The 26,197-nt window shown below is 40.7% G+C and overlaps 1 protein-coding gene across 2 annotated transcripts in view; it reads left to right on the forward strand.

Annotated features, from left to right (window-relative positions):
- The window catches only part of Pde3a (phosphodiesterase 3A), a 296,863-nt gene that overhangs the window by 2,044 nt on the left and 268,622 nt on the right, over positions 1 to 26,197 (forward strand). The window lies entirely within an intron of this gene.

Below are 26,197 nucleotides of genomic sequence, written 5' to 3' on the forward strand. Positions count from 1 at the left end.
AATGTCTTTGGTATCACAGAATAACAATCCTGCGTGGTATAGGAGAACCGTTTACAATTTTATTCACAAGTTGTACCTGAGTTTTTTTTTTTTTTTTCACCTCAGTTCTCTCCGCCAGGTCTGACACTTGCTGTAGAGGATTGAGAAAGCTGATTCTGCACTCTAAATGGAAATTTACACTTTTCCTATTTAAATTCATGCCTACCCATGATCCTATTAGGGTACTTTCAGGGTAAAAGGCTGTTCCTAGGATAATAGTAAGCCTTTTCTTTTTTGGTTATTCTAGGGATAATTGGTTAGGTGTTCCTTAGAAACATCAGTCACCATATGGTGTGAGTGGCTGGTTTGTTTCTGAAATGGAGTTGATCACCCAGATGGATGGCTCTTTGACTTTATGTAGCAGACTGGATGACAACATTCCATGCTTGTGCTTGCTTTAAAACAAATGTACTTATTTAACTTTTTGCTTAGCGGAGACAAATATTTCTTGGTTTAAAGAGCAAAGAGAAGAGCATAGGCCACTGGTTGATGCTTAGTTGTGTAGATTTTTGGTGATCATTAGAATAAAGTATAAGTACAGATGGGTTCAGAAGAGAGAACTTTCTGAATGAAAACATGATTATCAAAAAGACATTAACAATACACTTCTCTTGAACTTAAAGGGAAATGTGATGTGATCTTTGCCAACATTGAAGCCTAATTTACAGGAAAAATCTGGATTGAATCAGAAGTAATTTGACTCCATATTAATGCCACTTAGCCCTCAAAATTAAATTTCTGACATTTCCGATTAAGGGAGCTCAGAGTGGATTTGAGATCAGAAGGCCTTCAGGTGAACGGAGCAACTTTGCTGATGAGCATAGATTTGTATGGGTTTTCTCTGCTTCCCATTGGTAAATGAAGGACTGTAATGATCCTGTAAAGGTCTATTGAGCTTGATTTTTCAAAGGTTTTATTGATTAATTGCTTGCGTAGTGTACATGAATCATCTATCCTGATTATTTTCTTTGGCAATGATTTTTGTTGAATGAGTGTTGATGAAGGATGACCTAAAGCAAGAAACTCTCACTTAAGGTGATAGGGAGCTGGGCTTGCATGCAGCGACAACCCGGACCCTTGAGGTTTTAATGAGGGCATGAGTGAAAGTGTGCTCACTGAAGGCTGGTTTTCATATATGACCCATCAAAGCTGTTGCTGAACATAATTGTAGGGAATGGGTGTGGCTGACATGGGATAGTATCTTATGAGATAGGGTGAGGTGGCAGCTCATACGTTGGTCAAACTCTGTGAAAAGGTTAGGAGCCATACAGTAAATGGCTTATCTTTTTTATCACGAGGAAGCAAACTTCTGATTAAGAGGGCAAAGGGTGTCATGATCATTTGCATACTTGACGAAGTCCAGAGTGAAAATAATTGTAAAACGAACATCTACCACTCCCCGAGTGCTGTCTGGTTAGTTCTTTTCTGAATAAGGCAGATCTTATAGGCAACCAGTAAGTTTCCAATAGTACTGAGAGGGAACACGGACAGAGGCTTCCTAGGTAATGACTTAGCTATTGCTCATTGTGGAGTTTAAACGTGAGACAGTTGGGGCACTTACGTTCTCTGTGCGGGTGACAGTAACCACCGCTTGAAAATTCCCTCTTATCAGTGGTTCTCATTTCCTAAAGGGGCACTGGAGAATATATGCTAAAATTCACATAAAGCAAGCCTGTCTGCCTGCCTGACATCCTTTCTCCCTTCCTCCCTCTCTCCCTCCCTTCCTCCCTCCCATCTTCCCCTGAGTCTAGAGTTATAAAGTCTCTTGTTAAGATAGCCCATATAGAATTGAGTTGTAGCACAGATAATTTGTAGCACAGAAAGGAAAAGCAGGTCTGGTTTTGGTCAGCCAGGGAGGCACCAGGTGTGTCTGAAGGCTACAGAAAGTGTCTTCTGAGAAGGAAGAGCCCGGGCAGCATCTTTCTGGTTGAGTCTTGCCAGCCCTGTATCCTGGAGACTGAGGCTGTGATGTTAGGTCAGTGTCTTTTTAGACTGATAGTCCGGCAGACTGGAGTCAGCTAAGGTGTATGTGTCCTCTGGAAGAGAATTCTCACATCTGACAGCAGTGATAGCCTTGCCACCTTGCTACGACCCCCTGCCAACTTCCAATATGCAGGACACCTAGCATTTGCTGGATGATTTTGATTAATAAGTGCTATGTTCAGCACGAAGTTAGCTCTGCAACTCTCAATATTAGGAAAATACTCGTGGCATGCCTGTTCTCTCTATGCATCGTAGAACTACTGGACACTCACTTCTCTGTAATTACCGAAAGCAGTATACCCATTAATTTCTAATGGATTCCAAACCAAACCTAATTTCAGTTTAGTTACCTGCTAAGCATTTAATATTTTAAATGTATGGTTTCATAGGAAAAAAAAAGATACAAATCATCCAGCTCTCCCCATGAATGTTGTCTTTGAGCCACACTAATGGCTATTTTATTTTTGTGAGAAACACAAAGGCAAACAGAAATGTAGACAAATACTTCTATATACAAATATATGCTTTGTCTTACTAAAGTAAAAGTTACACTCTCCTGTGGCTGTTTCTCTAAGCACTCAGTTGAGAATTGTTAGCCTATGTGAATGTCTTTGCAGTGGAATTTAAGTTTGGTAGTAGACAAGGGCCAAGTTGTTAATCACTGGGATGAGAAAGACATTTTAAAGCCCCCCCCCCCAGCAAACAATTAAAAAAGGAAGATAAGATAATGGTTTCTGTTTGTGGTCACTGGATGGTGGGCATGTGGTGGGCTTTCTTATGCCATTGCTTAAAATCAAATAAAACGTGATAGTCTTATCAGTACAGATGAAAATGCACATAATTATTTCTTCTCAAATAATTTTGGAGACAGTTTTTTTTTAAATTATATGTGTGTGTGTGTGTGAGAGAGAGAGAGAGAGAGCGAGAGAGAGAGAGCGAGAGCGAGAGCGAGAGAGAGAGAGAGAGAGAGAGAATTCACACACTATAACGTGTTTACAGGGTCAGAGGATAACTTGCAGAACTTAGCCCTCCTTTCCACCATGTGGGTTCTTGAAATCTTTCTCTGGTCCTTAGGCTTGGTGGCAAGTGCCTTTTCCCACTGAGCCATACTGCTGGTCCTCTTAGTAGAACGTTAGCATTTAAAATAGCCAGGGCCTCATGTGTGTGAGGCAAGTGTTCTATCACAGAGCCATTCTCTATTTTTCTGAACATATAGAATGCTGTGTACATTTCTAAATGTATTTTGCTATGTTTCTTATATTGGTACGTTCAAGAAACATGGGATTTTAAATTGAGGCTTCTATCATATTTCAGTATTATTCCTCAGTTTATAATGATATAAACGGAAATATTGATTATGTCTTGGTGACAGAATTAAATTTAATATCAACCTCTGAAAAGGCAAACAAGGGTTTCTGATCCTCCTGGGAAAGGTGGGAAAATAATGTTTTGTTTTCCTGTGATTTTTTTTTTTACTTTGTGAATACAGATATTTAAAACATACCAAAGGACCATTTTAACTAACAGAAAGAGTCAGAAAATCTATATAAATTTCCAGAGGTTGGGAGGAGTGAAAACACTCACTTTACTCTTTCTGTCTTGAGTCTAAAGTGTAAAAAGTTTAACTGTAGAGCTGAAAGAAACAGTGTGTGCCGGGCTGTCATGTTAATTAAATAAACAGCCAGAACAGTGACTCTGTGTATGAAATACATCTGGAAAAGTCTGGGGAGGGGGAGGGGGTACAGGCGGGCTGGATGAGCGACACGGACATGAGAAACATGCATTTTATCTGTTGTGACGTGTGTGTGGATCTGTTGTAACTCTGCGGAGAGTTAGCTCTGGGACTTATGTCTGCAGGAACCCGGATCTCCGAAGCTCTGGGCACACTGACCTTTCTATGTTGAAATCCTTCTTATAGGTTCTATTGAGGTGGGGAGTTTATCAAGCCAATAAGCCTCCTATTTTAAAATTCCTTCAATTAATATGGTTCGTGCTGGCCACAGCTTGCTAGAGTTTATGTTCACTTCATTGAAAACTCTTATTTGATTGCTTTAAGGGAGTGAGTTTGTTGGGGATTAGGGTGGAAGTTGCTTTTTTTTTTTTTTTCAGAGAGCCTGGTTGTGAGCATATGGGATCAATGCTACTATTGTATCACATAGTGTCTGGAGAGACATTGACAAGCTGAAACATTTGCAATGTTTCTTTAGCGTTGTGGGCAGATGCCTACCCATACTCCACGGGATACATTGCTTCTTATTTCCTATGGATCTCTTCAGTCATGGAGTCTTCCTCTTTTCTCTTTTCTGTGTGTCATTTAATAATCATATTTTCTAAAAGCTCTGCCTGCAGATTGAAACCACAACTTGTGCCTGCACTCCACATCCTCACACTTCTGTCTGACGAAGTCCTCGTACATAATTCTAAAGAATCCCAGAGTCACCAAAACTCTGTGTTCTTACATTTTAGATTTTGCATTCTTGCATTTGCATGTTAAGGTTGTTGATTATTAATGGTCCAATACCTCTGTATTTCTTTCTATAGATAAGAAACAATTGCCTTTATGGACTTTTATTGTTGAAAATATTTTTACTGGCAGTATTTTTTTTTGCTAGAAAAGATTTTTTTTTTGTCTTTTTTTTGGGGGGTGTAAATCTACCATTGAGAATTATTTTAACTTTGGGCTGAGCATGTATGTTTGCGCTGTTTGCAACATAAAAACAGATTTGATCACCATAGGTAAAAGACTAAAAGATAAGTTGATGTGGGTTATTCACAGGTGGATGATTGTTGAAAACGTGGATTGGTCAATACTATTTGTCTTGTATATAATAATAATACTATTTTAAAAGGAAATAGTTCTCTCAGTTCCATCAAATGTCACATTAACACATTTGTACACGGTATCTTGTACACTTGGGACCAAACTGCACACATACTGAGAAGAAGCTGCCTCTGGCCCTCGGGGGCTTAGAACAACACTGGGGAGATGAGGTCCCTGCAGAAGAGAAAATCACAGGGGATGTGGAGTAGCCATTTAGAGGATACTTGGAGTCACATACCTGTCTTCCCAGCGCTGGGAGGTGGCAGCAGGAATTTCCACTGCCTACAAGGTTAAAAAGATATCCTGAGTTATGTGAGACCCTCTCTCTAAAAGCAAAAAGGAAAGAAATGGGTTAAGGAATATAGATAGTATCAGGTTTTAAACTTGGATGTAGGGCCCATTCATCTGTTTCCTAAAATTCTATGCAAAATTGCTTTTAGGTAAAAAATGCCCATAATGTTAGATAAATGGAAAATCTTTAGGGCTCAAATGTTAAATATCCATGTTTTAAATTTGAAGCAGTTTTACCTTTGAAAGTGTAGAGCCTATCTTTTGGAATGAAAGCTAGTGGGTGTTGGCAGTAGGGTTTGAAATAAAGCTAAAATGCTATGGAACATAGGACATGCAGTGTATTCAAGAGAACACACTGGCTATGCGTGACTATTTAGACACAGGACATGCTGTGTGTTCAAGAGAGCACATCGGCTATGATGTACTATTTAGATTGTTCATGGAGCTCATAATTATTTCCAATGATGTAGAATAATGCTCCACCTGAGGCTGGGCTGTAGTTACCAGACCGAGCTAGTCCGATTTCAGAGGTAGGGACAAAGAAGAAGGGTCAAGGAAATATATTTTGGTAGCCCAACTGAGAAAGACTTAGTGCTGTGACAGTAGATGGCTCCCTGGGAAACATTCAGGAAGGGACGGTGGTGGACAGTGCCAAACCCAGACATCATCTGTGGTCTTATCTAAGGAAGCAAGTCTGGATCGCCAATCCAATTTAGGCGACTGTATGTCAGAGGTAAAACTAGCATGAAAGTTCTTATATTATTGCAATGAAATGACAAGACCAGGCAGCTCCGGATTGAGAGTATGCTGTTGTCAGCTTGTCCCACCCCCAGGTGTTTATGGCTTTGAAAAGCCTAACTGTGGAATCTTCATCTCCCCGCCCGACGTCTCCAGTGGCAGCTTACAGCTATTTGTTTTCCCATTTTTTTAAAAAAATTGATTGAAAGATGTTTGGGATTTTAAACACAAGCCAAGAAAAACTGATCTTAGAAGCTGTAGAACCCTCTTCATTAGCGAAAACAGCTGCGTGTGTCCCCGAAATTAGTTTGCCCAGTCTCCTCCAAGAGTCATAAAAATAAAGTACTTGTGATCCTAGAGGAGCACGTGAGGGACATTGTGATTTAAAGGACAGAGGCCTTTCGGGAAAGCCGCAAACTAAAGTCCTTCTGCATGGCTGCGTGGATGATTTTGTCCCAGCTGCCTTTTTACCCTTTGAATTGTCAAGGCTGTGAGTTCCGAACAGTGGTGAAAGTCCACAGCTCCCAAGTCTTTCACCCCGAGACGATGGGTGCTTTTGAAGAGATACACTTGGTTGGGTGACAGGCTTGTGTGTATTTACACATGTAGGCCTGGGCATACTTGCGTGTGCATGTATGACCTGTACACACCCTGTACATGTGTATTTACACATGTAGGCCTGGGCATACTTGTGTGTGCATGTATGACCTGTACACATCCTGTACATGTGTATTTTTACACATGTAGGTCTGGGCATACTTGCGTGTGCATGTATGACCTGTACACACCCTGTACATGTGTATTTACACATGTAGGCCTGGGCATACTTGGGTGTGCATGTATGACCTGTACACACTCTGTACATGTGTCGTTTTCCCCTGCCAGGAAATTACCATGCTTGTGTCAATTTTGTGGAGAACAGTGTCACCCAGTGGCTCTGATGAAAATAGTCCTGCCAGTATCCTAGGTGAGTGCCTTAAATATTTAGTAGAAATACAACACCTATTTAGCCTTGCATTTTCTAGTATTTACATAAAAAAGACTAAAAGGAGAGATAAAATGTATAATAATGCTACGTTTGACCCAGCATGTAGTCAAGATGAAAACGGCAAAACATTACATTCTATTTTGCTTGTACTGAGCCAAATATCCCAACATATGTTTAATGCTAAAGGCATTCTCAGTTTGTCCTAGCTTTCTGCTCGTGATTCAGGCCAGCGTATTGGTCAGTGTTAGCTATATATTTTCAGTCAGATGACGTGTATGCATTTTGATGTTGTATCTTCACATATAATGAAAATTTACATAGATCCAATGGCAGCATTTAAAAACCATGCTTCTGACTCTGGCATAATTCTGATTGCACCTTTCATCCCGTTCTAGCAGCTGGCAACCATTTCATGTTTTTGTCAGTATTTGAAAATGCAAGTTATTCGAGTTTGGGGGAGACTTTGCAGTCTTTAGGGAAGAGTCTGTGTACTTGATTCAGGACAGTGTCACAGTTCACTGTGGGCCTGTCTTTCCTGATTTTCTGTGTGCCAGGGATTGCATCTGCCTCCGTATCACATGTCTAGGTTGATCAGAGTGCACTCTTTGGTAACAAAAGTGCTGATATATTTAGGGTGGGACACTGTCTTTCTAATAGAAGCAGCCAAAGTGGCAGATCTTTTAGTGGTATCTGTGAAGATTCCCTTGCTTGTGGAGATATTAGTCCTGGGAGTGGAAGGAGAACAGGGGCTCCGTTGTGTGTATAAGGAAGCCTAGAGAGTTGCATGGTGCAGAATGTGGCCTCTAGAAACGCAGATTAGGTCTTTAAACCCCTTTCTAAATTCAAGAAGCAGGCGGGGATTACAGACTGATTTCTTCCTTTTTTTGTAACTATATCTACAGATATAGATATATACAAGTAAAGTAATGCACATATTCTGTGTATGATGATTTTCATCTGAATATGGTACAGATAGCCATGTAAGTCAAGGCATATTATTTTACCTTTACAATGCAGATTAAAAGCTGGGTGGTGGTGGTAACATGCTTTTAGTCCCACCACTTGGGAGGCAGAGGAAGGCAGATCTCTGTGCGTCCAAAGCCATTCTGGTTCTACCAAGCAAGTGCCAGGACAGCCAGAGCTGTTACACAGAGAAACTCTGTCTCGAGAAACCACAAAATAAGTAAATAAATAAACAAAAATAGATACTAGATGTCTCACATAACACCCAGGAAATAATTAATAAAACCCCCAAAACAACATAAACGTATCATACAGATAAGAAAATTTGGATTTGAAGGAGTAATGTGGATGAGGTTCACTTCAGTTACGCTGACTTTAGACTTGACAGAAGTGCCCCCAAAATATGCACTGTAATAGACATTCGCTATTTGAGTTTACTGTTAAAGGTAGCTGGCTATTTTCCCACTTTCCCTAGTTAATTCTATTTATTGGTGTTTTAGAATTTTCCCTAGTCATTTTCTCTGTCTGTCTGTCTGTCTGTCTGTCTGTCTCTCTCCTTCATCTTCTCCCGGCTCCTCTCTCTCCATTTTATTTCATGTTCTTTTTACTTAATAGATTCTTTCCTCTCAAGGGCATCTAAAAATGTAAAGAATGCCTTTCTTTCCTCCACAGGTAACTTCGAGAACACGGGAATGACTTTAGACAAGAAGCTTGTGGTTGGGAGTTAATAGGGTTTTAATAAAACTTTTCCCTCCTCTGACGTCATTGCGAAGCACCGAGTATTTACACTGAGGCTGTCCAGGCATTTCCACTCTCCAGGCATACACAATTCACGTTGATAAACCCAGTGGGAGTTCTGGCTTCACAGAGAGGTTGTGGGGGGACACTGCCTGCTGGCAGGTTTGTGTACTTCTGTGTGCAGCCAATGGCGTCCTTATTACTTTTGCAGGTGGTATGAATACAGGTAGAGAAACTAGCGTTTTTGTTTGTTTTGATCCAAAGGATTTCATGGGATCAAAATAGCAGGTTCATGTGAGAAACAATACACTTCCCCAGCTCCATTGTGGGGTTAGTGTTTTGGGGTCTAGTCCCTGTAGTAGTGCCCCTAAGCTTTGGAAGGAGACAGAGCGTAGGTACTGGCGTATGTTTCATAGGGGGTTTCTTTGTAAGCCGTGGAATGAAAGAAGTTACATTCAGACCATGACAGTTTTCATTAAAAAAGAAATCAATTTTGCAGCCTCCCCATTTTACCCATAAACATTTCCCTTAGAAGATTTTGGCTGAGCGCCTTGTTTTTTGTAGGTGCTAGCTGGCAGGATGTGTGGACGGAAAAGAAATGTCTGTTAAATAAAATATTTATCCCCTCTTGGGTAGAGACTAAAATGTTTAAAGCAAAGAAAAGCGACCATGGACACGCCTGGGAATTTACAGAGTTGATGTGATGTTGGCATTTCTTTTTCCTGCTGCTTAAAATGTCTTCTGAGGACCTGGAAAGATGGCTCAGTGGTTAAGAATTCTGACTCCCCTTGCTGGGGACCTGGATTCAGTTCCCAATCTTCCGGCTGTCCTCACACAGCTGTAACTGCAGTTTCAGGGGTTCCATCGCCCCTTTCTGGCCTTCACGGGCACTGCACACACATGCTACACTTTCATACATTCAGGCTAACACTCACACACATAAAGTAAAAATAAAACGGTTTTACAAAGGCTTCTCTGATGTGTCACATGTAGGGCTGAATTCTCCTGCACCCTTACTCGTGGGAAATCCCATGTTCAACATGTGTCTTGTTTCTTTATTTCTAGATCATTGACAACTGAAAAATCACCAAATCTACATTCAAGATCACTGTTGTGTAAATGTTTGTTTTTGAGTAGTATGTGTATATGTGTGCAGATGAGTATCAGTGCCCTGGGAAGCCAGAAGACTGCACTGGATACCCTGGAGCTGCAGTTACAAGCAGTGACCAGCCTCCTGACATGAGGGCTGGGAACCGAACTCAGTGCTCAGCAAGAGCAGTGTGAATTCTTAACTACTGATCTGTCACTCCAGCTCCAACAGCTGACATCATTTTATGGAAAGGAAAGGAAACATTTATAGCCAGGCATGGAGGTGCAGACCTGCGAAACTAGCCGTTGTGGGGCTGGAGTAGGAGAATCATGAGATCGGAACCAGCCTGAACTATAAAGAGTGAAAGGCAGGCAGGCAGGCAGGCAGGCAGGCAGGAAGGAACAAAGAAACACAAAGTTTACCCAGGAATCATACCTTTGCCACCCTGGTGTTTAGTAGAGTATAACTTGCTAAATTAGAAAAATTTCAATAAATAAAGATCATCTTCCTGGTTCAGTTTTAATACTCAGTAGAAATCTTGTCTTTTCATTGAATAGGACGTTTGTTTCAAGTATGTTATTTAGACTGTCATGACCCTCAGAGAAACTTAATAGACTATTTAGGAAAAAGTTCAGTGGCGACTGATTTCTCTTTCTGTAGCTGTCGGTTCTCTCAGTAGATTTGATTTCTCTTCAGGACAACTTTTAATGTTGGGGTCCTTTGAATACATTTTACAAAATCTAAATATGACTTCCATTGGAAAATTAGAAGTTAGTTCCACACTGAAATTTTTTACAACCTCAAATTATAATCAGGTCAACTGTGAATTTGTTAAATATTTTAATGAAATATTTAGAAGCAAAGCTTCTAACAGTAAATGAGCTGTGTGTGTCTTATCTCAAATAGTGACTGTCTTACTCTTAGAGTTTTGTTATTTCCTGTAACTGGAATTATTTTTCTAGACAGCCAGGACACACCTCCCAATAAATTTATTCAGTGGCAGCTCATTGTGACAGTCTCCTCATTCCTTCTTATTTGAATCATAGTTGGGTTGCATCTTCTAAACCCCTCCGGAGAACTATTGTTAGATTTTCTATGTGTGAGCAGTGAAACTTCTTCCAGCTATTAGCTGGGCCGAGTTTGAAGCGTGAGAATTAGGTTGGGAATGTTGGAGAAAGATATGAGTGAACACTGATAAGTGAGTTATCGCAAACATAAAGTGTCAGTCAGAAATGCAAGCCCATAAAAATGAGCGCACATAACTCATGCTAAAGTTTGCTTGGGCAGAAAGAAAACAATCAAAATTAAGTGGTTAACTCTTTAAACATGCTTCTTGTGCTGCCTTGTGGGTCAGATTTCGTGACGTGAACTTTCCCAGATAAGGATTCTTATTCTTTAGTTCTTCAGCTTGTTTGGCACATTGGCTTGTAAATGAACCTGCTGGCAATTTCATATGAACTTAAACTTCTCATGTGACTAGAATGGATTAAAAATGTCAGCAAGCTCACGCACCTCCCCCTGTATTCAGAATTGGACAAGGCAATCCAGCACAAGGACTAGGTTCCCAAGAGCCAGCCAAAACACCAGGGACAGCCCATGCTCCCATTCCAGGAGTCCCAGAAATAGACCAAGCTACACAACTGTCTCATAAATGCAGAGGGCCTAGGTTGGTCCCATGCAGCTTGCTTCTTGTTGGTTCAGACTCTGCGAGTTCATGTGAGCCAGCTTAGCTGTTTCTGTGGGTTTTCCTTCAATGTCCCTGACACCCTCTCTACCCCCCACACCCCCCGCCCGTTCCTACAATCCTCCTTCTCCTCAGCAGGACTCCCAGAGCTCTTCAATGTTTGGCCATTGTCTCTGAATAAAAAATATCAACACTTATCTGTAACTTATTCTATCTCTGACTCTGCTTGACAGTGTTTGCTGCCTTCTGAGTGCATCAGTATGTTGGCATTCTTTTCTCCTCCTTGATGCTTCTCTTGCTGTGGTTTGTTCTCATAGAACTATCATGCCAAGGGAAGCAAAGGGTGGTTTATGATTTATAATAGTGAACACTTAGGACTCACAGATGTGTATAGGTGATGTCAAAATCCGTGAGAAGATCGTCTGGCTTCCTTTACGCGGTTCCTCACTATGTTGTGCTTTTTAAGTTGATGTATTTGCCATGATTCACAGAATCTAGTGTGAATGAATAATCACTGGAAAAATCCATTAAAGTGCATATATCTGGATCTTCCCATCAAGTAGTCTGGGTCTTCTGGTGGGTTCTGGAGCACTGAAGAGTTTTAAGGAGCAACCCAGATGCCTTGGATGAGGGATATAAAGATGCGAACTTACGTCAACTTGCACTATATGGCAAGTCTGACTTGAGTAGATCTGGAATTTGGTAGAAGGTTTTTATTATGGAAAAACACATTTGCATATCCATGTGCAAACAAATGTGTGCATATGTGTGGGCACATAGGGTACTTTGTGACAACTAGATATTGTGCCAAACTCCTGTAGTTCCAGTACTTGGCAGGCCCAAGAAGAAGTATCTGGAGTTCAGTGCCAGCCTAAGAAACACAGTGCATTTTGGACTAGCCTTGGATACAGGAGATCTGGTCTTTAAAAACAAAACCCACAAAACAAAATGAAAAGCAGTTTGTGAATCCAAACACTAACAATTTTTTGCATTATTTCCCTTTTGGGATTAGCTCATAAGTTATTTCTTGACTACCCTGTCTATTAATTTTTCTCAACTGTAAACCTAGTTCTAAAAGCTGTTACAGAGGCTAACTGAAAAGTTATTATACTAATGTTGGATAGAAATGCTAGACTGTGATCGATGAAAGCCTTAAAATGTGTGTGCTTGCACACTTATTGAAAGTAACTGATTCTGTCTGTTTCATAAGAATCATAGAGCCTAGTGTAGGATTTGAAGTTTGTGTGAGTGGGAAGGAAAGGAAGGAGCTTCCATCAGATGTCCTGGGGGGATGAGGACAGTCTCTATAGCCTTTAGCTGAGACATGGAAGGCTGTAAGCTAAATACGAGAAGAGCTAAGTTAAACAAGGATGGTGGTTTTTTCATGCAGTTACACAAACCTTTCCTCAGATCTTAGAAAACACGCGGTTCCATATAGGTTGATTGTGCTGCTGTTGCAGTATGGATAAGATGCAGTTGAAGTCACTAACGAGCAGTCAGATAAGAGTGGAAAGAGACGGACGTGCTAGAGCTGGCCCAGGTGCTTCAGAGGAGACAGATGACATTTGAAAAGAGACAGAATTTATTCAGCTCTTGAGCTCATTTACCAAATGGATGATGATGCCACTGTGAGCCAATTGGGTCGTGTAATCCCCACCTGAGTTTTGCTTCTGATTGATTTGAGGCTAGCTGATATTATAAGCCATATTTTATTTTGAAAGATAAATTTATTTTCATAGTTGTTAGCTTCATGGGCTTCTTTAAAAAAATGCCGTGATTCTAGTTAGTGCCGTGTCTGTGTGTGAATGATTGTATCCCCATCTCCTGGAACATGGCCCCTCGCAGGGGATGCATCGCAGAAAAGAACATACTATCCCCAACTAGCCGTCAGTTTTCAATGGGTAATCAGATAGAAGCGAGACTTCATGAATTCCTTTCCAATCCAAACTGGTATTTTTGCTGGTTTGATTGTGTGTAGTTCTTGAGCATGCAGTTGTAGCTGCTGTGAGATCATGTGAGATCATATGGTGTTGTCATGTCTGGTACACACTGTTTTGCACAGGTATCCACTACCTCAGGTCCTTAAAACCTTCTGCCTCCTTTCATGTTGTAAGTACGCGTGGGATATAGATGTCTCATTCAGGCCTGGGTACTCTACAGTCTCTTATTTTCTGCCTGTTGACCAGTTGCCGGTCTTTGTGTTTGTTAACCACAATTTACTTCAAAAAGAATCTTTATGATGAGGGTTGAGAAATGTGCTTATCTATGGGGAAAAAAGATAGGAACCTATGGGGGTATTTATTACCATGTCCATTTAGGAGAATAATAGTGTGAGCTTCTTCCCAGGGCTCTATGACAAAGACAGTCAAAAGTTTTTGGTCTAGATAACACTATCAGGCATGTGTTCTAGGCTCTTGTGGAACCTACTTTAAGTCCAGTCTGAAAGTGGTTGGTTACTCCTGTATTTGGGCCATTGTTGCATGGGCAGACAAATCTCATGAGGTCAGTTGTTACTGTAGTTCACAGGTTCACAGATGGGAAGGCCTGCTGATTACTTTCCTCCCCTAATGTTGTGTATAGAACCTTCCAGGTCAGTACCAACTTTCTTTCTTCATGTCCTATGACTCAAGTATGTCGTGTCTTCAGCACTAGGGTCTTACCATCAAGTTTTATAGGTCAACTAAAAACAATGGCAATAGCCAGTAATATAATCCTCAAATTAAAAGTTAATTCAGTTCTATCACCAAAGGCTCAATATAGAAGTAACATTTCAAAAATGGTTTTTACACATATTGAAACCAACAGGTACTGAATTGCTTGTGTCTTATCATTAACTATATTGCATTTGTATTGTTATTAATATAGCCCTAAAGAACATAGTATTATCTTAGTTTGTAATAGCTGAATATACTATGAGTATAATATGAACTAAATCACACAACTTCATAGGAAAAAAATCAGGAAACCTTTCTTTTTCTCATTATTTACCCTAAGTACCATTGTTTCCTAACACATAGCATCTGTTAAGCCTAATCATTGTACTTTTGATTTGCTTAGAGCCGTCAGGGCAAGGCAGTAATCATTTCTCCATACACTGTACATGTGAGCAGTCTTTGTAAATTAATCTTTGCAAGATTGTCTCCCCAGGCTACATTTCTTCCAGACTTTCCCACTTATTGAGTGACTAGTCATTGTTTTCAGTTGGCCTTTGCAGTGGTTAGTGTCTGTTGTGGTCTGCATTCCTTTTCCCGCTCCTTGGAAATCCTCTGGTTCCCATTACTTCCCTGGTGGAGGAGATAGCAGAAGGTGAAGTGAGGGAGGAAGCCTTCCATGCATCGTGCAGATCACAAGAAAGGTGGAGTTGTCACTGGAACATTTTCTCCAAAGGGGTCTGACAGCACAGAAGTTGTAGGGATGAAGGGACATTTCCCATCATGGAGAAGGTCCTGCTGGTGTGAACCTGCAGTAGATAGATTGACGGCTACAGGACATAAGGAATCACTGTGTGCTCATGGGGAAGTCACAGAGTGCATTCACCTTCTAGCTTCCTGATGTTGAGAAACCTACACCCTTCAAGGAGGAAATGTGCATAATTTCCAGCCATAGAAAATGAGTGTTAGGGGAAATGGATGGGCTCAGGGAGTAAAACTTCACTGATAGTTTTCTTTGAGTGTGAGTCCAATAGAGAGGCATTACCTTCCGTAACAAGAGTCTATCCAAGTATGTGGTCACACTACCCAGACTTTCGTACTATGACTGATAGGGAGGTTTCAGAGAGAAAGAGAAAGCTAATTCGTGGGTTAAAACCTCAGGGAAAATAAGGCAACATCAGAGTTCTTCCTTGCACCTGCATGGGGGTGTGAGCACCAGGGGACAGATGTGTACAGGAAGAAGCTGGGGACGACATTAGGAGAGTAGGAGAAAGGTCAGAGACACCTTGATTCTCAAAGCATTTCCTTGGCTCCTTGTGGTCCAGCATCTTATCTCCAAGTATTCCTTCCACTGAGCCCCAACTAAAAGTTTCCAGCTAAGGCTGGTGATGGCTGGCCAGTCTTTGAGTTTAGAGAGAGCTACTTTTATGATTTCTTTTGTTTAGGGATCTCTATTAAGAGTGTCCACTAGAGATGTGGAAACAGCCCCTGTGGATGTGCTTTTGAGTGGCCATATGGCATTCAATAAGGAACAAAAAGCGTTTAAAAAAAATTCTGTCTCTTGGCCCAGAAGGTAGGAGAGGACAAATGCTTCTTATAAAATTGGACACCCCAGCAGGAACCTCCAGAAAGAGGTTCCTGAAGCAGTGGAGTGAATCTTTGTGTCTGTATTTGAGGTGTGGCGTTATGAAATAATATAGACAGATATGTGTTGAAACACACACACATGCCGCGATGTGTCTCAGGGCTTATAAAAATATTTTGGGCTATGTTTGCTGCTGTCACAACTGTGGTTTACCGAGTGTATGAAAAGAGAGACTGTTCTCAGTAGAGCACATTCTTCATGATCTCTGTGAGGAGAGCATGGGGTGTGCTAACCTAGTTACTGGGCCTGTGGAAACACAAGCCAGCTTCATGATAAGTGTTCGAAGGAATGAATGAACACGAGCTTTCAGAGCTGTCTTTCATCAAAAGAACTCTGTATCAGAGTCCTTATTTCATTTATAGTATGTTTCTTCTAATACTTTTAATAGAATCTATAAATATGCATTTTAACCTTTTTGGTTTTCATCTATAAGACATATTCAGGCATTAGGAGTTCCTATATTTTGCTTTCTTCCTGTCATGACCATACTGAATGCACATGGATGGGTTTCAGTTTTGCTGGTGAGAATTCTGTTGCCAGTTCCCTGCATTTCTGCATGAAGACCAAGGAACTTTCTCCGTTTCCATTCTCTATTTCTGTTTTTAAAAAGTGAGTAGGGAAGTAAAACCATGCACATATATGATATTTTAATGATGCTCTCCATAGCCACAATTATCCCACATGCCTTTTTACTTGGAGAGTCATTCATTTCTCCATCAATACATTGGAGTGCATTAAACCTCCTCAGACAGACAGAACCTCAGCAATAGTCCTTAAAATGCTATCAGAAGTATATGCAGTAGAACAAGAGGTGGGAAACAGAAACCAAAGAAACAAAATCACCCCAAAGTCATACCTAAAATTTTCAAACTCATTCAAGTATTTTATATACATTTTCCATTTTTTGTTTTTTATTTTTGTTTGTTTACTTTTTGAATTTATTGTATTTTAAAGATGTATTTTATTCATATTTACACTAATCCTTTTTGGTATTAAAATATAATAACACTCTTTCTTGCTTCCCTTTCATCCACCAAACCGCCCTGTAGACTCCTCCTCACACTCCTAAAGTCATGGCCTCCTTCCACATTTATGGTTGTTTTATGTGTTTATGTATATGCACATATATGGCTAATGCAACCTTCTCAGTCTGAGCACTGCTTTTAGATGTTTTCTGGGTTGATTTGGTACTGGATATCCAGTTGTTGTGTTCTTCATATGTGCATGTGTGTGGTATGTGCACAGGGATGCATATCTCCCCTGGATGCTAGATTCGAAGGCATTTGCGACACATGTAGCTTTGTTGCTGGAAGCTAAACTGGGTTCCTCAGAGTAAGCGCTCTTAACCACTGAGCAGTCTCTCAGCTTACTCCTTTGGACAGTTAGTGGGCACTGATTATGAAGGTGGCAGGGACTTGCAGTCATTTCCTCTCTGAGGGAACACTGTGGGGTGAGGGGCTGGCATGGTGCTATCATTGGCTGCAATTCAGATCTCAGTCTCGCAGGTCAGAGAAGCAATTTTTCCATAAAACAGAGCTTGTCCCTTGCCAAGGCACACTAATCATAAAACTATAACTCATCAATCTGAATGTCAAGTTATTAATTTACACTGGGGAATTTAACTGTGAGGAAGACCAGAGTGGCAGGCTCACTAATAAATTCTTCTTGTTTCTAGTGGGAAAGTCATCTTTAGCATGGTTGGCTCTGATGTGGCAACTGGAATCTCTGGCTTGTGGGAATATTTCTTAGAAAACTTTGCTGTTTGCGTTTTTATTCCAGAACATCCGAAAAGGGCTCACGACATGCCAGAAAGTGGGGGACCTTGAGAGGGGCAGGGTTGTTCAGAAATGGTTTGGCTCCTGCATCCATCCCTCCCCAAGTTTACGGTCAAGACACCAGCATTAGCAAATGGCCAACGATAAGAGCTCTGACACAAAGACAGTCATGAGAACTTTGCCTTCTAGAAAGGTCACAGCTAAATTTAATGCTGGAACACCATCACACTCTTAACATAGATTTCTGGTAAAATTCTGCCCTTTTTTCCTTTTGAAATTTATGCTTAACTTTTTCATGTGTTTATGTGACTGGTACACGGGCTCTCAGCAGCTTTGTGCAATATAAAGAATGCGTGTGTAAAGGAATGCTTCTTTATATTTCTCCTCTGGGCATAAAGCCCAGAGGATGTGAGGGAGGGAAGGAGTAGAAGTCTTAGAGGGTGAGTGAGCTGGATGCCAGGTGTGGATTGCATTTTATGTTCCATGAAAGACACGTGGAACAGATAGCCTCTTTGCTGCTGAGATGAGAGGGGCAGGCGATGGGAAATTTTAAAAGATGAGACAGAGGATGGGGGTGATAGCTGAAAAATGGAGTGTCTTCCCGACTGGGCTGAGGGATCCTAGTATGATTTTGTATATATAGAATGTCAGAAAGTTAGGCTGTTTTTTTTTTCTTAAAGAAGTGTGATAGGAATAGCTGGAGGATAATTTTGGTAGCAGGAAATCAGAGCAGCCAAGTGGACATGGGGGTTGGAGGGCGAGCTCCTGCTAGACATGGTAATATTTCTGAAGACAGTGGGGGTGACAAAAATGATGACAAAGACAAAGTAAGCATTTGAACTGGCAGAGTTAGTCAGAAATTGGTGAAGGGGGCATAAACGACACTGACATTTTAAAAACCGAGACCATGGGAAACTAAACAGTAAAGACTCGCTGAGAAATGACACCATCTCAGCTTTTGTTTTAGTTCTGGGGTGCGAGAGGGAGATGGTGTCTGTTTGGTTTGAACACTTCTGCACATGATACTCTAGCAACCTCATGCAATCTTGTTCTCTCGGAGGTCACCAATGTCAAATATTTGCAATACATTTTAATAAAAGAGCTGTATGCACTCAAAACCTTCCCCTGTGGGATATACCTGGCCCTTTAGAACTGAAAGCCACTCCACCTATAACTTCAAATACAGAAAAGTCATCTCAGTAGGTACAGACTTCTCCCTAAAAGCCCATCGTGTGTTATGTGCCTGTCAGTTCCAGCACTAGGTGGTAGAGCTGGGAGGACCGGTAGTTCAAAGTCATCTTGAGCTACATAGGGAGTTTGAGGCCAGCCTGGCCTACATAGGACTCTGTCTCAAAAGTAAAACAACAGCAACAAACCATGAAAAGCCATCCCCTGTTTAAGATGAGATGCTAGAGGGTCCAGAATCTTGGTGAGTATATACTGGGTATTGAGTCTTCCCAAGGAAAGAGACAATGGGACATTATAGACTTCTGCTATGCCATGGAACTGTGGGTAAGCACTGTAAACCTCATCATATTTGAAAAATTCATGGCACAGATGAATTCTGGGTTATATGAACATTGAATAAATTAATTGTTAATTGAGACAATCTATGCAGCTCCCAAATATTAACCTTGGACAATAATCAATTCTATTTGGATTATTTTTTTTCTTGAAGCATTTCTGGTTTGTCTTTTTAATATGTGTGTGAGTATGAGTGACTGTTTGTGTGTGTGTGTGTGTGTGTGTGTGTGTGTGTGTGCACATGCCTGTGAGCATTGTATCCATAACAATACTAGCCAGCTCTCTGGGCCAAGTTACTAAGCACAATGGTATATTTGTTCTTTGCCCAATGACATTTCCTATGTGGCAAAACTCCATTGCTCTCAGTATTTCGCTTTACCTGATCTTACATATCACAGTAGAATTTTGCTTATGGTATGTGTTGTTTTGTTTCTTAAATAGTGTCATTGATGCTCTAAAGGTAGTCAAATGTATGTGATCTCTCATGGTACTCTTGTTTGATTTGCCCAAATCTTGCTATGAGAGGAACTAATTTCCATCTCTTGCATTTTCACAGTCTCTCGTTTCCTCTTCTCACATAGCAAGGAATTCTGAGGTTGTGGTATGCAGAATGGTACAGGAGTTTTGACATGGTTTGACTGAAACAAAGTAGCATTTGATTATCATCTTTTTTTACACTAAAATAATGTATCAGCTTTCCCCAATATCTCTTTGTCTAACAATGATTCTAGGCCCACTTAATGTCAGACTGTGGTGAGCAGGCCAGAGTGGGGGTACGTGATTCATCACACACCTGCTGACAAACCATGAGCAGAGAGACCTGGAGGCATGTGCAGGCTATCTTTGGCTTCTTTCTCCTTTTCTCTTCTTGTCAGTAAAATAATTTGTAGATTTAGAGTCTTTATCAACTAGCGCTCTGAAGATCTTCACATGTGTTAGCACCGTACCTGTCTGTATTGTGCTCCAGTACTTTGGACATTCTGTTCTTGTTTGGTTTAGATAAAAATAGGAGGAATAGCTCAGGTTTCCTGCATTAACTTCAGGTGATTTATGTATGTCTAGAATAATGAAAACTGGGAGGCAGAAGCATCTCTGCATAAGTTTGTTTGGACCTTAGGAATTAAAGTATAATTCCATTTTCCCACTTTCTCCTCCCACAGTGAGGACATAGAGTCTCTGGCACATTATGAAGACCTGACTTTTCCTTAGTGTATGTCATCATTTTGCATGGAATCCATCCACATCAGAAACAAATCGAAAAATACATTTAAAGTTTTACTATGGTTTATTCTCCTTGTCTCTGTCTCTGTCCCTCTCTCTCTGTGCAAGTGTGTGTGTGCACGCATGTGTGTACACATACCACACTTGGCATGCAGAGGTCACCAGAGAACAGCGTATAGGAATCCATTCTTCCCCTCTATCACACGACTCTTGGGCACAGAACTCAGATCCACCAGAGAACAGCGTATAGGAATCCATTCTTTCCCTCTATCACATGACTCTTGGGCACAGAACTCAGATCCTCACTTTAGGCTTGGCCACAAGTGTCTCTAGCTGCTGAGCCGTCTCTCCTGTACCAATCTGACAAGTTTATAACTTAAATGCAATGTCTAAATGCACTAAATGACATAGCTCTTAGAACTGCTGTCGAGGCTCACTGGTGTTCTCAGTGGTGAAGTTAACTTTTCATCCAAGGCCAGCTTTTCCTGATGGTCACAGAACTGGCTACCACAGGAAGGGTCCTGCTAGGCCTCATTCAAGCACGCAGCTGCCCTCAATTTCAGTATATTCTCCCTGAGAGACCTCAGAGCCTCTTAAATCAATGCTGTAGGGAATCTCAGTTACGGGTGTGGCATGCCCATCCGGCATGTTCATATGAGAAAAGTTTGTACTTCACAGCTCTATAAAATTGTTCTGAGTAGGGCAGGAACTTGCCTTTCCTGTCCTGTTCAAAGGTCCTGTGGGAAGAGATTTAAGTAAATACAGCTCAGGGGAAAGGCTTTCTCTGACGCTTCAACAGGGAAATCGTGCCAGGAGCAGCGTCTCCCACAGCGTTTTCACCAGCCATTTGGGTTTTAGTTTGACTTGAGTTATTGGTTTCTTAGTCTTGAATGGCAGACTATTTCATAATTTCCCTCATAAAGTTAGTTTTTTTGTGGTTTATAGGTACACACTTAAAACATAGAGATAAACCTTTTTTTTAAAGAGAGTAACTATAATATAGGATATTCTACGAGGATATTTCTGCATCAAAGTTGGAAGGTATTTATTTTTCATGAGCTGAGATAAATAAGAAACACTGTTACCATTTCAAGCACTGGAGGTATTTTACAGTGCAATGAAATTGACTTGAAAGCTTACATCGGAAGTATTTGGGTCCAATTTTGCACTGGTTGGCACAATATAAGCATGTCAGAAAAGCATTGTCATCCTCTTGATTTTAAAGTACCAAACGCTATAATTATAATCTGTGCAGAGGAAAATAGCTTAAAATGCAAGCCAAGAGCTTGAGTCTGCTATTGTGCCTACTCTGTGTTTAAGTATTGCATTCATTATCAATTGAGGATCACTTTCTTACATGGGATATTGGACAACGTGTGATTTTTTTAAAAAAATTGTTATGAATCAGGAATATGGTACTGATTTGTGTAATAGACAAAGAGTAGGTTTAATATGCTAAAATGCTCGGGGGGGGGGGGGGGGCTGGAATCCACATTAGACAGCTCACAAACACATGCAACTCCAGATCCAGGGGAATCTGCTCCCTCTTCTGGCCTTTGTGTGTACTGTGCTCATATACACATATCTACACATAGGCACACGCACATACACATAAACAACAGATTTAAAATATCATCTGAAACATTCAAGGTAGTGTTCAGCAACAAGGATTGACTGACATCTTGAAATTTGCAAGCAAATGGATGGAGCTAGAAAACATCATACTGAGTGAGGTAACCCAGACTCAGAAAGACAATTATCATATGTACTCACTTCTAAGTGATTTTTAAACATAAAGCAAAAAAGTAAAAACAGCCAACAAATTACAATCTTTGAGAACCTAGACAACACTGAGGACCCTAAGAAAGACATACATGGATCTAATCTACACGGGAAGTAGAATAAGACAATATCTCCTGAGTAAATTGGGAGCATGGGGATCATGAGAGAGGGTTGCAGCAGAGGAGAGAAAAAGGGAGGGGATCAGGGAAAAATGCATAGCTCAATAAAATCAATTTAAAAAAGAAAAACAAAAGAATTGACTGACGCACAGCATGATCGGTGCCGAGGTCGAGAAAAAGCTTACTGTTTTGTTCATGTATCTGTGTTAGTACTCCGTGTGCACAGGAGGATGAACTAAATGGTGACTGAGGTTCTCCTTCTGTGGGAGCGACAGCCCAATGGGGGAATCTGTACAATGCAGTAGTCAAGAAGCAGGGTTGTGATCGGACTCAGGCAGGTCTTCATTCCACCACCTTGTGCCTCCATAGCCTCCTGTAGTTAGACAGAATTTGTTCATTTCTAATGTGGATACTAGTTCTGTGGGGCAGACTTTTCCATTACATACAACTGTATTTGTAACTGGGGAGATAATGCCTGTTCAGCAAGAGTAGCCACAGTCATGATTAGAATGTGATTTTAGGTTATTTGCACTGCAGTTGCCAAGTTATCTAGGGAGTGAGATGGCAAAGATATTAGAGGTGAATTTCTTGAACAAATTATAGGATTTAGTTCAATTGAGGGATGTAGGTTTTTAAAAACAGATTTATTTATTATGCGTACAGTGTTCTGCCTGCATGTATGCCTGCAGGCCAGAGATGTAATATTTAAGGGTGGTGCGTGTGTATGTGTGTGTGTGTGTATGTGTGTATGTTTAGGTAATTACCTAGCAAAAATTATTACCAACTGGAAGGGTTTATTGAGACATAACCTACAAGGTAAAGATATTGACTTTAAAAGCATGCCAAAGTAACAAGTCATTCCCAGTGGGATAGATAAAAGAGACAAAATGGATCCTTTCTTTATTTTTAAAATTGTGCACATGTGTCTATGTGTGCAGTCTGCACATGTGTGAGTTCAGGTGCCACCAGAGTCCAGAAAGATCATTGGATTCCCCGGAGCTGCAGTTATAGGTGGATGTGAGTCCTCTGACCGAGGTGCTGAGAACCAAATTCAGGCTGTTTGCAACAGCAGTTCATACTTCTAACTGCTGAGCTATCTCTCCAGCCGTGAGCTTGCACGTTCAAAGCACAACAACTTCTATATCCTCACTCTGCAACAGCTAAAAAAAACCTTCTCTTAGTTTCCAAGTTTGATTGTGGCAAACAAATTCCCGTGAGAGCAGTGTCCCTTGTTGCGGGTTCCCCTTTCACTTGTTTATCTCCGTGAGTTGGTTTCCCTCTGTAGTCACCTTCCTGAAGGCACTGAGGCTCTGGGGCCATTAACATTTTCCTGGCTTGATAAAGCAGTCATATTGCTGTCTTTATCTTAGGGGCTGGCGTGAAGTCCTGTCGCTGACGCTGATGATGTTGGCTCTGGCTGGTAGGCGTGGGAAGGGCACAGGGGAGTTTATAGCTGGCTTCTGCAAAGCCAGGGCCCTGCCCTTGACTGCGTCTCCTGTAGCAGTCTCTTAGGAACTTGCACATAAACATTACAGAGATAATTGCCAAATTTCTGGTGGTCAAAAAAGTTAGAAGTCTAGATAATTTTTAAATTACATTTATTTATTTAATTAGATTGCCTGTCTAAGTGTGTGATGGAGCACATATGGAGGTCAGAAGACAACCCGGAAGACTTGGTTGTCTGTTTCTACTCCATGAGGTCCTGCGGATCAAAGTCATGTCGTCAGGCTTCATAACAAGTGACTTTACCTGCTGAGCCACCTCACCGGCCCTCAATACATAATTTAATGATAGCAATCCAATTCTAAATGTAGGCTGATTTGAACAGTGGGGACGTGCTAAAAATAACAAACTTAACAGGAGGAAATGTAAATTATTATAATTTAAGCATTGCAAGTAACTTCTATGATTTGATGATGGGAAGAAGGGGACAATTATCTAACCCCCACTCAAACAATGAATAGGCTCACAGTAGGACTGTTAGTGCAGAGTGTCCGGCTGACAGCAGGTTTTGAGAGTTGACTTAGAATCTGAGTTTTTAGTTTGCAGCATGGTGACCAGCTGTGCTTACTGTATCTCAAGAGGAGTATTCACCTTTGTCAGTGTTCGGCAAGCCTGGCATGAAGTTCTCAGCTCAGCATTGTGGTAATTATGTGGTTTTGGGTAGCTTATAGTGTTTAATATCCTCACACCTAGATTTTCCTATATAGTCATAGATACGCTTTAAAGGTTGATTGAGATTATGATTATTCTACTAATTTAATAATCTGGGCTGGTAAAGGACTTCCCTGTGCAAACTTGAGGACCTGAGTGCCAGTCAACCCTGTAACCCATGCAGCGAAAAGCTGGATGAAGCAAGCACTTTGGAGACAGGTAGATTCCTAGCTATCTTATCCAGAGAACTCTAAATGAATGGGAGACTCTGTCTCTAAAAATATAATGTAAAAGGTAAACAGGATTGATGAACACCTTCTCATCCCCCTCGTAAAAAAACAAAGTTGTCACCTGGCTTCCACATGTATGTACCGGTATGTGAACACACATCTGCACTGCATCTGTATGTGAACACACACCACACACACACAATCAGTCAGTCGGTCAGTCAGTAAACCCTGTATGCTTATTTCTTACTCTAATCCTCTAATCCAATAAATTAGAGAATCTCTTTGAAGCTGGTGCCCTAGTTCCCCAGTTCCCATCTTAAACTGACAGGGGTGGACACGGGTGCAGTGAGAGTATTATTTCTATGGCCTCCACCTACAAGTCATAACCTATAGGTATGGTCAGACACGGTGCCAGGCATTGTGTCCTGCATTTTATGTATCTGTAGCTCCTGGCCAGAATTAAGAGGCAAAACAAAGAAAACCAGCCCACAAATCACAATCCCAGAGAACCTAGACAACAATGAAGACCCTGAGAGAGACATACATAGATCTAATCTACATGGGAAGTTGAAAAAGACAAGATCTCCTGAGTAAATTGGGAGCATGGAGAACTTGGGGGAGGGTTAAAGGGGAGAAGGGAGAGGCAGGGAGGGGAGCAGAGAAAAATGTAGAGCTCAATAAAAATCAATAAAAAAAGTCATTAAAAAAAGAGGTTATGTTCATTTCAAGAAGGTTCTCAGCTGTCCTAGTTGCTTTAAAGATGTGAAGAATTAACATTTAGTAATTCAATAAACATTTCTAAGAAAAAATATTTCCTTCAACTAGGCTAAGAACTACTTATCAAACTAATGTATAGTAATATATAAGCATATGTGCAGTATGTCTAATATAGGCATGGCTTATGACCAAGGTCATATAGCATGATTAGCAAAATCATAATTGGGTTCAGATCATAAGATGAAATGATACTTCAAAATGTTTCTCAATTTGACATATTTTCCACTTGTTCTGAATATCTTTTCACAAGCAACCCTGATTCAATGGAGCAAGTCACACAAGAGAGGTCATCAGAGTAGGAGGGGACTTAGGAAATCCTTTTTACTCTGATCTAAGTATATTATGAATATATGCACAAAATTTTAAAGAATAAATATATTTTAAAAATTGTATATACTTAAGCTGCACAAAATATTTACTTTTAAAGTATAAGCAATTACTTGTATATTTTTCTTTAGTCTATTATTAATTCATTATTAAAACAAATGAGCCAATTATAAGGGGAGTCTGCTCATGTCCTTAGATGGCAATAGATTCTATACATTCTGGCAGAGGACTGCAAAAGGCTGAACACTAAGGCAGATTGTTAGTGACAGACTGTCTATGTTTCATGTGTGGGGGACGTGTGAGTGCTGTCTGAGCATCCATGCTCATTTTATCAGAGCTTCCGGCTGGCTCTCACTTCACTGAGGATGTCCCCTGTCTAGTACACTGGCAGTCTCCCCCTGGTTCAGCCTAATATTTTTTATTTGGGGCCCAGATAGAAACCCAACATTTCCAGGTGAGAATTAACAAAGCTAAACAAATCTAGGAGAATATGGGGAAAATACCCCGTGGGTTTCTATTGAGCAGGGAGGTAGGTACATGGCAGATGGAATTAATAAGTTAGCATTACTCTTGTGGAAAAACAGCTTAACCCAGCTACAAAACCGCTGCTCTTATTACAGTTATTTGCCTGCAGTAGTTAATATGGATAATGATAAT

This window comes from Microtus oregoni, unplaced genomic scaffold (genome assembly GCF_018167655.1).
Source record: "Microtus oregoni isolate MIOR12 unplaced genomic scaffold, Mior012 000002F_ref0000024, whole genome shotgun sequence".
Classification (NCBI taxonomy): Eukaryota; Metazoa; Chordata; class Mammalia; order Rodentia; family Cricetidae; genus Microtus; species Microtus oregoni.